The sequence below is a fragment of the Sinohyriopsis cumingii genome, chromosome 16, assembly GCF_028554795.1.
Source record: "Sinohyriopsis cumingii isolate HCF-2022 chromosome 16, ASM2855479v2, whole genome shotgun sequence".
Classification (NCBI taxonomy): domain Eukaryota; kingdom Metazoa; phylum Mollusca; class Bivalvia; order Unionida; family Unionidae; genus Sinohyriopsis; species Sinohyriopsis cumingii.
Genome location: NC_142976.1, coordinates 72,263,580 through 72,276,623, shown reverse-complemented (window position 1 = coordinate 72,276,623; position 13,044 = coordinate 72,263,580). Strand labels below are relative to the sequence as shown.

The 13,044-nt window shown below is 34.8% G+C and overlaps 1 long non-coding RNA gene across 1 annotated transcript; it reads left to right on the top strand.

Annotated features, from left to right (window-relative positions):
• The first annotated feature begins 454 nt into the window (after nucleotides 1-454).
• On the top strand, nucleotides 455-7,457 carry LOC149780763 (uncharacterized). The gene is made up of 3 exons (XR_016415135.1): nucleotides 455-2,524; nucleotides 2,844-3,029; nucleotides 3,268-7,457. It is a non-coding gene; the product is annotated as an uncharacterized LOC149780763 (long non-coding RNA).
• Nucleotides 7,458-13,044: the final 5,587 nt, after the last annotated feature.

Here is a 13,044-nt window from a genome sequence, read left to right as displayed (position 1 = left end):
CTGATATATTAATAACATCTGCAAATAAGTATAGCATTTGTGTGTACCCAGTAGAATTGTGATATTTGTTCAAAACGTTTGAACAAATTGAAACTTAATTGCATCAGCTTTTGTGGGTGGGGGTTATATTGCTCATGCCTTGAATATGTAGTTCTAGTTATTAGTAGTCCAGGGCTTGAAATTAGCGGTAGTCCGCTAGTCCGAGGCTAGTAGATTTCCTGTCGGACTAGTAATTTTCATAATGTTAATAGTCCAATGAGCTAGTAAGTTTCGGCTATCAATAGGCAGCGTTTGTTTATGTTATTCCCTAATAAAGACTTGACTGAAGCAGATGTTCTGTAGAATCAAAGCGCAGTGGCCATTGTAAACACAGTTATAAAATATTAGCATGAGAAGATGAAGATAATTTCTGCCTCGTAAAGGTGCGTTTCTATAACAAGAAGCCATCCGATTTTGTGCATTTCGCTTAAGAGCGCAAATTTATGGTCCCGTCATTAACAATGGAAGTTTGGTAATTGATCCTGATTAATCTCATTACGAATTAAATGAAAAAATGACGTGGTATCACACTTTATTCACTCGATCACAGTAACGAACTACAAAGCGATATACCACACAAAAGAACACGGCAAAAACTATTCAAAGAAATTTATTTGCGTGTTTTTCTAATTAAGGGTTTGTTTTTGCTTGCTAGCCAAACGCTCCAACAGTCACAAACGAGAAACTGCATATTTTACATTTGCATCGAAATAATTATAAGAATTAGATCAATTTATTACAATTACGTTACTGATACATCCTTTCCATACAACTATATTTCCTGTGAAGTTAATAATAGTTGTTATATTTTTTCCCGTACAAGAAGTAACAAATAATTGAATACACGTGGAGATACCCAAGCAGAATGCCGTACATTTGTTGGGAAATAAAATCTCTGAGCATAGGCATCTAAGATTTGAAAATATTCAGCCTTATTATTTCAACAATACATTGAGGTTCGATTAATTATGAACAATTACCAAACTTACGACTGATGAGACCGTAATTGGAGCTGTTAAATACAACGCGGCGAGTCAGATGGCTTCGTTTGATGGGAACACACCTTTTCCAAGCTGAAATTAACATTATCTTTTGATGTTAATATTTTATAAGTGTTTACAATAGCCACTGCTCTGATCTTGCAGAACATCCGTTGAAGTTAAGTTTTTGTTAGGGAGAGGCCATTTAATTTTAGGGGGAGGGGCAAAGGGACGTGTTTTGAAACGTGTTTCTTGCTCTTACTTTCTTATAGAAAGGACACTGTGCCATTCCTTTTCTTACTTTAAATAATTCGCGTCAGCTATACTGTAACATCTCGTATTTCAAAACGAGGTACAATTCCCTCCTTATAAGACAGGCACAATGTGACGTTTTATAGAAGGTGTTCAGCCACCTCAAAAAAAAAAAAGAAAAGTTGAATGAAAATGGCATAAAAGAGATTTTTATGATGGGAAAAGCGTAATCGAACGTTTTAGAAGACGTGGCATGTAAATTTGGTGTAAATGATGTACGTAATTCGCAAAAACAAACACAGGGAAAACATTTTGTTTTGTGGCGGGTTGTTCGAACTTTAAAATCGAATGGTAAAAGTACATGAAAGCTGTGGGCAACACAAAAAGAGTTCAGAGAGAAAAGCAGCTATGCATATACCACCAGAAGAATCGACCGCTGGTAAGATCTTGGAAAGTTTAAATTGGAATGTGTTTGACCGGCTCGTTAATTTGTTTAGAAATGCACATGCTATCGTAAAGAACAGAAGACCCTTCACTAATTTTGTATGGATGTGTCAGCTGGATGAGATGAAAGAAGCTGATGTTGGAGAGACTTACAGGAATGATAAATAGGTTGTTACATTCACTCACTACATGGCTGAAATTGAAAGGCAGAAATTTGTCAAAGGTGTCAATGAAGCAAGGTTTCTTGCATTAGTTTGCAACGGTTGTACTGACAGTTCAATTCAGGAGGAGGACATTGTATATATAAGAATTTGCAAAGGCGGAGAATGAAATCATCGTTCCTGTCAATCGATAGTGTCGAGAACACAGTTGCTAACGGGATCCTGAAGGTGATCACCACTGTACTGGATAATGCTGGAATCACTAATTGGCAGAATAACATTGTTGCATTTGGTAGTGACGGAGCAAGTATAATGATGGGCCAAAATGCAGGAGTTTTATCTAAACTGAAAACATCCAACTAGCTTTACAGGGTATTCACTGCTTTGCACACCGGCTTGAGTTGGCATATAAAGACATAGTGACAATGATATCCCATTACACAAAGATGAACACTTTTGATGTGACTGTATTATTACTACCACAACAGTCCCCTCAACAGAAGTAATTTAAAGAGGTCATTTGCTGCTCTAGATGTATCACCAGTGATGCCAAGCAGGGTTGGAGGCACACGCTGGTTACCGCACACTGAGAGTGCTGTTGACAGCTTCTATATAGGATATGCATCCATCAAGAACCACCTTGAACAGGTATTAAAATTTAATTTAAAATTTAAATACCCATTGAAAATATAAAATGCAGCTTTAAATAAAAGGCTCTGTCACTCGCATATAATGCAGTTGAATTGTAATGTAACAACTTATCACATGAAAATACGTTCCATTCATAAGTTTAATTGTACAAAGTTTAGTTGTACAAATTGCTTTTTTTTAAAACTTGTAATATATTAAAAGGGTACGTTTATTACTACTGCTTATTTCTATTTTATCCATATTATATTGATTCGTCTATATTTTTTAAACTAAGAAGTAATGTTAGATTTTCATCAAAAGTTATATTTGTTATCAGCTTCCTTAACAGAAAGCAGCGACATCAGATGCACTTGGAAAGGACAAAGGTGTATTGAAAATAATGAGAGAACCTGCTCATGACATGTTATATCACTTCTGTCCAAACTGTCATTAATGCTGCAAGACACAATGCTGATGCAGTGGAATTGGAATGGGATATACTAAAGAGCTTGGTCTACAGCAAGTAGGTGTATATTTAAATATCTATATAAAATAATACAAGTAACATCATTGATGCCAGATTTATTAAAAATTCTTTATTTAGCATAGTATCTTGATTACAAAAGGTAACCATTTAAAGAAATAAAGAAAGCTTTTAAAAACAATTCAATATAAACATTATTTAAGTATCGACATTACATTTGTCTTTATGTAAATTTATTCATATTAACAATTTCTTAATGTATTCTGTTATCTTGCAGTTACAAAGACATCTATGCTTTGACTTGGCCCACAGTTGTAAAATCATGTGCTGCTGACTGCAATAATATTCTGGCATTGATTGACCTTATCCTGACAATCCCAGCCCACTCTGCTGATGCTGAGAGGGGTTTCTCAGAGATGAAAAATGGTGAAGAGTGACTGGAGATCATGTTTGCGACCTTGGGTTCTGTCCGACCTACGCTTTATAATGTTCCATACAAAAGATATTCCAATAAAAGATCCATCACCAGCAATATACTTGTGGAATGTTTCAGGGAGACGGGTAAGGAGACCAGAACAAACCCCATATGGACCCAGAGTGTAGGTGGAGGGCAAGAAAGGACACCTGGATCCCTTTCTGGAATTGGATCCAGATTATCTTCTGAAACAAGAAATGTGAATTGATTGATTGATGAGTTGAAACAGGATTTATACTGCTGTACCTCCGCTTTTCGTATGATAATGCTATTTATGAAATAATATTGTTGTTAATCTCAATACAAGTGTGTGACATTGTTTTTGGACAGGACTAGTAAAGATTTGGCAGGACTAGTAAATTTCTCCGTATACAAGTCCTTCTGGCTATAGTGAACTTTGTGTTAAATTCGAACCCTGTAGTCATGAGTGTCATACAGTAAAATTTGGTCAAATGAATGCCACAAGTTTCAAGGAACCAGTTTATTTTTAGCAAATGAATTTCTGGCAATACAGAGCAATTTGTCACATTAGGTATTATTACACTAAGTGAATCAGTCAGCTTAAAGTCCCTAAGAAAATCATAAATTATTAACTTTTAATTTGCGTGGAGATGCGCTGATCAGTGAAGACTTCTTGTACTCAGCAGCAAGCAGCATTAAATTATAAATATAAAATAAAATGTTTAGTTAATTCAGCTTTTTGTATTTTGTGTATAATTACAAACCAAGCAGGTGTAATTTCTGCCTGTATTGAAAAATCGCTGAAACTTAAACTTCCATTAATCTCATTCAAATGCCGCTATTTTATAGAAAACAGCATAAACTATGTTTTAGTGTTTTCCTCTATGAAGTAGAGTTCTATTGTACTACCCTTCCTCCTCCTAGAGCCACACACCACCCCGGCGCCTGCACATAAAAAAATATTCATATGTACATCAGCACTGCATCTTGTCCATTCTTTCTTCTTTGGTCGGAGGCAAACGTTTGAAGGGGGTTTCATGGCATTTATCCCTGTGGAAGGGGGCTAAAGATGCTATCTTTGCACATGCAAGTATTTTATTTTTAGGTTGCGTTTTTGCATTTAACTGAGGTTTTTGCACACTGTATAATTACCTTTATATCTGGATTCATGAAACTTGACAGGATGACGAATATTACATTGGCCATGGCTTAATTGTGTTTCAGGGTTATTTTCCATACTATATTCGTGCCAGAACATTCAAAATAGTTGATAGTATCCATCTCACTTAGTGCCACACCCTTACAACAGAAGATCACAGTGACTTAAATATCATCTGGCGTGGGTTAGGCATTCGCATGAAGTTCGCGACCCGAAAGGCTTTATGCACCTTGCATAAATAATGTTATGTATATTTATTTTGTATTGTGCGTTGGCTTTTGATCATTATTGTATTTTGTGATGGACTTTAATCCAAAATTTAGGGTAGGAGTTGGGCCTATATGCGTAATATCATGTAGGATAGACATGTTTACTAGGTTTGAGTGTTGAATACTACCTTCGTTCTGACCTTCGACTTTTCTAAAAACTAATTATGTTTACAGTTTGTTGGAAATTTCTTTTATGATGACAGATTAGTAGGGATCTATATAAGATTTTTTATAACTTATAATGTTCTGGAAATTAATTTATGACCCTCGTCCTGGTTCTCAATTTGTGACTTAATTTTTTTATATTAAGATTGATTGTATTGGAATAATTCATTTTTATCTTAACATCCAAAGTGGAAGACGACTCATTTTTGGGTTCAGTTTTAATTTGAGAGGATTTATTTATTCAATTTATTCTCTGGAATTCAAAATGCTCAATCACTATTTTGGAAGTTATTGTGAATTCATTAAGGGACATTTTGGACTACATCATTTAGATAAAACAAGACTGTTTGCACATTAGCACATTTGAGAGTACTAGCACATCAGTGCATTCATTTTTGAATTCCATTCGCAAAACCACATGAATTAATTAGGAATGTTCTTTACTTTTGTACTTGTGATATAACTTTTAGGGCTAAGAAGGACACTGTGGTTTGCACTTCACATTTTACTACCTCATCATATAGTATTGCATTTAGCTTATCACTACATAGGTCGTTTGTATACGTTATATTATACATGAAATCATGAGGAGATGCCTATTGATTATTACTATACTATCATCACAAAGTATGACGCCATAATATATATTATTCTTCACTTATTTTCGTTCAGTTTTGTGTTCTATATGTTCCCGCTTGAATCATTCAACAAGATGTTTTTGTACAGAAAACCACATCGACTGGGGGGGGGGGGCCTGAGTGGCCGAGCGGTCTAAAGCGCTCTCCGTTACGGATCACTGCCATCTCACCTCTGTCTGCGTGGGTTCGACTCTAGGATTCGGCCAATGCGGGTATGTGAGAAAGCTTGCCAGTAGCTTCTCGTGGGTCTGTGGTTCTTCCCGGGGTTTTCCCGGGTTCTTCCTCCACTATTAATACTGGCCGCCATGCATAGCCTATCTTGTGCTGAAAAATGGCGTTAAACCCCATAACAACAACAACAACAACATAGACTTGGGGTTTTCACAAGACGTTTTCTTTGGCCTCGACCCTAAAAACATAATTTGTTCTAAGCCTCACGATCAGTTTCCAACTTTTGATAAGTTTTGCTACCCTTACAAAACATCATGGCGATTATCCGCGATCCTCCAGAACGTCCTAGGGACCCTGACTCGGGTCACGACCTGGTAATTGGAAACTACTTTTACATTGGTCTAATTAAAAATGGTACCGAGCTTACAGCCAATATGGCTACCATGCAGCCATCTTGGAATCTTGTCGCTATTTGCCCCAAGTGAAAGGTTTTATTGAAATGGGGGTCTCAGCATATGACATCTTATGGTGTCAAGTTGGGCTTCAATGAAAATGATGCAGATCTCACATACAACATAGCCAACATGGTAGTCAGCTTAAAAATCTTCTTATCGCCACTCGTCCTGAATACATGGCTATATTCACACGATTGTTCACGTAAAGAATGTAATCATGCCTAGTTGGTGCTAAATAAAAATAATGCAGTTCTTGCATCCAATATGGCTGCTAGAGAGACTAATTCGAAAATATTGTTATTGCTTAATACTAACAATTGTTTGAACACTTGGCATTTAAAAAGAAAACAAAATTCTTGTTTCAGTCAGTAGAACCTAAGTCCCTTCGAGGGGCTTTTGTTTAACAGTGCATGAGAAAAAACAAAAAGTGATACTATTACAGCCGAAATTTCTGCTCACCAAGGAAGCTTTATAGGTAATTAAGTAATGGTATATGTAAAATAAGGCATGTCAACTCTATACCTTTGCGTTGTGAAAACAGTGGCACTAGAAACGTCTATAGTCACTGCTAGAATCGTCAGGTGTTTTGCGCACATTCCCTCACGAAAAGACCGGACAACAATAAGTAAGTGTTAGCAAGAATCGTCATTAAGTATTTTCTGAGTTGTGGGACTTATTTACCATTACAAATCTTGGAGATTTGTAATATTATTTATGATTTAGCAACAAATATTCTTGCAGATTTATTCAGCTACACTTAAGCTTCGATTGATATAGCAAAAACAAAACAAACAACGAAGAACAATATTTCATTTTTATATTTAACCCGCTTCTATAAATTTATAGGAAGGGTCCTATTTTACCAAAAACGTTTACATCCATCACCTATATTTTATTAACCAGTACGAGAAAATTAACTTCAACATGTTACCTTTTGTAAGAATTCTTACCTTTTATCTATGTGACGTGAAAAGAATCCCCCACGTCTGGATAAAAGCTTGACGGATTTATGTCTGAAAAGTTATGCAACAGAATAAACGAAGTTTACAAAAGAAAGACATGTTCACTTAACATGACAAAAGACACATCAATAATTGTATCTCCATAATGATCTTTCAGTCCTCTCTTTATGACAGGTGAGAGTTTTGTTTCCCTTCGTAAAAAAAAAAAACAATATATGAGATTATGTGAGCATGTGACAATGCCAGATGTACCAATTGTTTTTATCTGGAAGTGTATTAAATGTTCCAATGAAAACATGTAGTTCATTTTCTTTTGTTTCAATCTGATATTCCAGAAATTTAATTTAGGTTTTATAAGTAGATTGTCTTATTCTTAATTGTGCCATGTTACGTATTCCAGCCATGCACAAGACTTTCCTTGGGACTACAAAACACACTTTTTGAGTTTCAGAAACACCAAACACTTTCTGAAAGGTTGGCAGTTAGGTGCATTTGAGAATTGGAAATTGAAACTGATGTTGATAAATGTAAGAAATATATTATCTCTTGTCCTGATAATGTGTTAACAATAGACGTCATGTGTTCTTCAACTTTGAGATCTGAACTAGCTTCCCAGTCAGCCTCCATGAATTATTTTCCATTGGATGGCATCTGATTGATCAAGCAGGCCTATGAAGATTGATCATAAATTTATTTTCTAAAAGATAGAGGTCTTTGTATATGACCAGACAATTGTCATCAGGTCTCACAGGGAAGAAAATATTTGGCCAGACCTCAGCTCAAACCTGGGACTTTCTTTACTTAGGACGTGGATTCTTGCATCTGCTGAGACATCTGTGCTGCTGCTTGCAAGAAGACCCAGTAAAGTTAATCTTATCAGATTTTTAAAACAATTAATGAATTTGAATTTTTTCTGCATTATAATATTCAGGACCTCAGATTAATGCCACATAGCTGCAGTTTTATGTAGCAATTTATAGGTAATTGTTTCAATAATGTGCACATTCATGTACCATATACTGGTATATATATATATATATATATATATATATATATATATATATATATATATATATATATATATATATATATATGTATTACTTATTTTTGAAACTTTTCAGTTCAAGTAAATGAGATAGCAAAATTGTAACCTTGTGGAAACCTAAGGAATTGTGTATATGATGCATATAATATTTATTAATGAGTTACCTAAAAATTGCACGATTTCTCTGTGACCAATTTGAAGAGTCCCTAAAACAAACGAGGTCTATTTCTGCAAAAGACGTACATGTGTATAAATACCTTAGGAACTCATCACTGGCCCATATAGATAAAAATACAAGAGCTTTCCCACACCCCACATTATATCTCTATATATTCGATAGTCCTTTGCTTGGAAAAATTGCACTGTTTTTCCAAAATTGTCTTCTGTGGTAAACGTAGTGTCCCATCTTTCTATATGTCTTTCTTGCCCCACTCCCCCTTTAAGAATTTTCTCTTGGATCTAGCATCAGTCCAGAAATTAAAAGAAAAGTATGATAAAAGTATGAAACAATTAGATACACATTTTTTGCTATAAACCTTTTGTCATCACAGGAGAGTTGTATCATTTCATCAAACTCGTGATAGGCTTCGATCTTTGCTGCTTTTATATGTTTTATTTCCAAGAAATGAGTCACCTTTTACAAGTACATTTACATAATTTGGTTCAAGTGGAAACAGATATCCTCCAAGTAAACATGGACTTCTAAAACTGCATTGAAAGAATTACATCCTCTTGATTTATAACGTACCATACGTCGGGTATAACTGCAAGAGGATATAAAATTCAATGGCAGATCTTGGTTATTCTACTGATTAGTCCTAACAAACTGCATAAACCCAATTATGCCCGTACATTATATCATGGCAGATCTGGGTCTGGGTTGTGAATTGTCCAGTTGGATCTGCTTCATAAGTGACTATATACAGCTGTACAGTACACCATCTGTACGAATCAAGTATTTATGCAGTATCCAGCACCTGTAGAAATTTCAAGTGATATACAGTTTGGTGGATTATTCCTTTTTCATGGTGGTTATCAATGTCTAGATTATTGAGTACATTGTTATAGCCCAATTTGTGCAAACATTAAAATATGAAATTATTGGATAGAATAAATAAAGATCTAAACAGAGATATAGAATAGAACAACACGAGCTCCCCTATACAGAATATATCATGGAATTAATTAGATGAAACAAAAGTGTACATGACCAATTGTAGGATGCAACTCTACCAGAAAATAAATTAACACGGAGTTATAAAATGCAATTAGCAGTCCTGTTTACATGAATACTGCAAATTTCATCACGAAATCAAGTGAGCATTCGAACTTTAATTGTCCTGATAACTGGTTGCTGGTCACTGTCCATAATTAGATAGATACAGATTCTTTGTTGGGGTTGACACATACAAGAAAACTCTTGTTCCCTCTGGCCTACTCTTGCATCGTCTATGTGTCCAGTCTATTATCCTGGTCATCTACTCGTATGTTCTACGGAAGCTATTTTCCTTTGAAAGCAAAATAAATGCAGACTAAATCTATGTTTGTTGCTTTACTTTATGAACATACATTCCGCCGTCTGACCCTCAGTATCACATTTCATTATGACACTTACTGATAATTGGTTTCGGGTCATAACCTTATAATAATAATAATAATAATAATAATAATAATAATAATGACCTTTTTAAAGAGGGTAACACAATTAGCTAAAAACTAATCTACCTTGAGGCCCTCATACAAAAGAATTTATTTATTTTAGCTGCATCTCTGAAGCCACTGGATATATTGGGTTTGGAAGAAGGAAATAGAGTGGGCATTTCTAATCTCAATTGGATTCCTATTCCAGAGCAGGGTTCCAGAGTATTGGAAACTTTTTTTAAATAACTCCTTATTTGGTTTGGGAATTTTATACTGATTGGTAGACATGGATCGCAGGTTGGGAGTATTACCAGGTATCTTATACTGGAATAGTGATTGTAAATATTCAGGAGCACTATTATGAGATATCCTGTACATTAATTTGGCTTTTCTCAAACAGATTCGGACTTTAATAGGTAATATTTTTAACCTACCAGCTAAATTTTCCTTGCTTTCTTTCTGGATTGATATTTGCCCAAATTCTTTTTTTTTTGAAGATGCGCCAGCTTTGCTATGTTTTTATCATTTGAATTACCCCATACTGTACTACAGTAGTCCAAATAGGGTTGTATGTAACTGTTATAAAATAGTTTTCTGTGCCTTCCTGGGAGAAAATGTCTTATGCTTCTGAGAAACCATACACTTGAACTGACTTTTTTTTACTGATATGTTTGATATGTTCAGTCCATGATAGGTTATTATCTACCAGAACACCAAGTAGTCTATCATGACAGACCATTTGCAAATTTGTATCCTTCCATGTCAGACATAGTTCATCACTATCAAGATTTGTCCTTCTTTGCCGTGTTGAGATAAGTAATATTTTAGTTTTACCAGCATTTACCACCATGCCATTGCATGTGCACCATTTTTCCTGTTTGTTTAGGGCATTCTGTAAAAAAATTTCGAGTTCATGCTTTGTGTTTTGGATGTCTGACAATGTTGTGTCATCTGCATAGAGATCTGTAGATGATATTGAGTCTCTTAGTAAAAGTGGTAGGTCATTAATAAATAAAATGAATAGTAATGGACCTAGAATTGAGCCTTGTGGTACTCCATATCTAATTGTTTCAGGTTCAGACAGAACATTATTTATGTAAACATGTTGTGTTCTCTCACTTAAGTAAGAAGTAAACCATCTAATTTTTCGTTCATCACACTGGTAGATTTTCAGTTTCTTCAAAAGGATTTCATGCTCCACCATGTCAAAAGCTTTCAACAAAACAGTGCCATATTTGTCTTCGTATTTTTTTATTTTGACAATAAACATAGCATAGAAATATTAATGTATTTCTCCAGTACAACTAGTTATCAAATGGATCCTTATTAATAATCAATCATGACACTACCAGATGCATTCATATATCAGCATCCTTAAACAGGCAACAGATTTAACCTCATGCAAAATTGCACACAACAATTTAAAATTGCTATAAGATACAATAACATATGCAAAATTCACCTGTTATGTATTACAATGACATCTGCAATATTTGCACTGTTACATACAGTCAAACAATATATACTGGCCACCTGTATTTAACAACCACTTCTCAAAAGGTAAATATAATAGGTTATATTTATTTAATGCATGCTTTACATGTATAGAGAACCACCTGTCCATAAAGTCTACTTTAACTCTGTATCGTGAGTGACTATCATATACAACTTGGACAAGTAATGAAAGAAATTCACTTACTTTAGTGTAATCTGTCTTGAGAGCTCTTGACTAAAGAAATGGTCCCTTTTTGGCAGGTGCTTTCATGTGAGGTCTTAACATTATGTAACAAGGTTCAGGTTTACCCCTGCATAAAATTCTGGCCACAGTCAGATTGTCAGTTCTGAAATATGCTGAGCTTGTCAACTCTAAAGATTGACTTGTCAAATGTTGTTTTGATACATGTTTCTGAGATCAAGATGACCAGGTGATGATTATTAATAATAAAAAATGTAAGATTTCTTTGATATGTGTGGTGTTCATGTATTTGGGAGGAAGAAAAGCTCTTGTCTCTAAAGTTTAACAAACCGATTTTCTGTAAAAGTGCAATCGATGTACTGAAAATCCAGCATCCATGAGCAGTGTTTATCATCTATTGTTTATGTGTTAATTACTGGAGATGAGTACATACTTACTATTTAGCAAATAATTAAATGGATACCAATGAGTGTTCTCAAATCATTTTAAAAAGTCCGTTTGTTAAAAATTGTTTTCATGTGTGTTACTAATTGCAAGGTGATTTGGTGACAATTTTTAAGTAAATGGATAAAATACGCGTTTTTAATCATTCTAAAATGTTATCATGTCAAAGATTGTGTTCATGGATTTTGCTAATTAGTATTGAAGTCAGCTTATTCTAACATATATGACAATGAACTAAAACGTAATTAGCATCCCCCTCAACTTAACCACAAAAGAGCAGATACATAATATTTTATTCTTACAAAATGTCTTATCCAGTTGACTCCCACCTCCACTCCAGCATAGCTTCCATAGGTAAAATGTTCTGTCTTTGATTTTTGTATTCTTCTCTCTCCCTGATTCATTCCAGAAAAGATTCCCTATTGAAAGTATAACTCTCACGTAAGTGAACTATCTTTTGATGTCTGCTAGTTGAGCCACTTTCAACTTTATATCTGTAAGAGCTCAGTGGACGAAGTGGTAAGGTGTACGGACAAACGTCAGATCGACTAATGGAAACTACTTCATGTGTGAGAGTCCAGAAAATGCGATAGATATATTGTCTTTTGTTCCGCGACAGAAGCTATTATACAACCGGGGAAGCCTCTGCTATGCATTGAAAAAGACGTGATATAATTAAACGGGTAATTCTAAAATTGTAAAAAAAATCTAATTCCAGGTGCAACTTGTCTGGCACCTCCGAGCCTCAAATATATGTATTTTATAACAAACTCTCGCGCTTAGCAATAAAAAAAGAAACAAAATGGACATACAGATATTACAATTACCCCAAAAAAGAGCTTTCCAACGTCATTCAACCTGGTCGTCAGGTACTCCCTTTTGCTATTTTTTTTTAAATATGGTGGCTCGATCTGTGATATATATATCACACAAAATTTTACTATCCTTATTTTCACCAAAACAAATAGTAGTA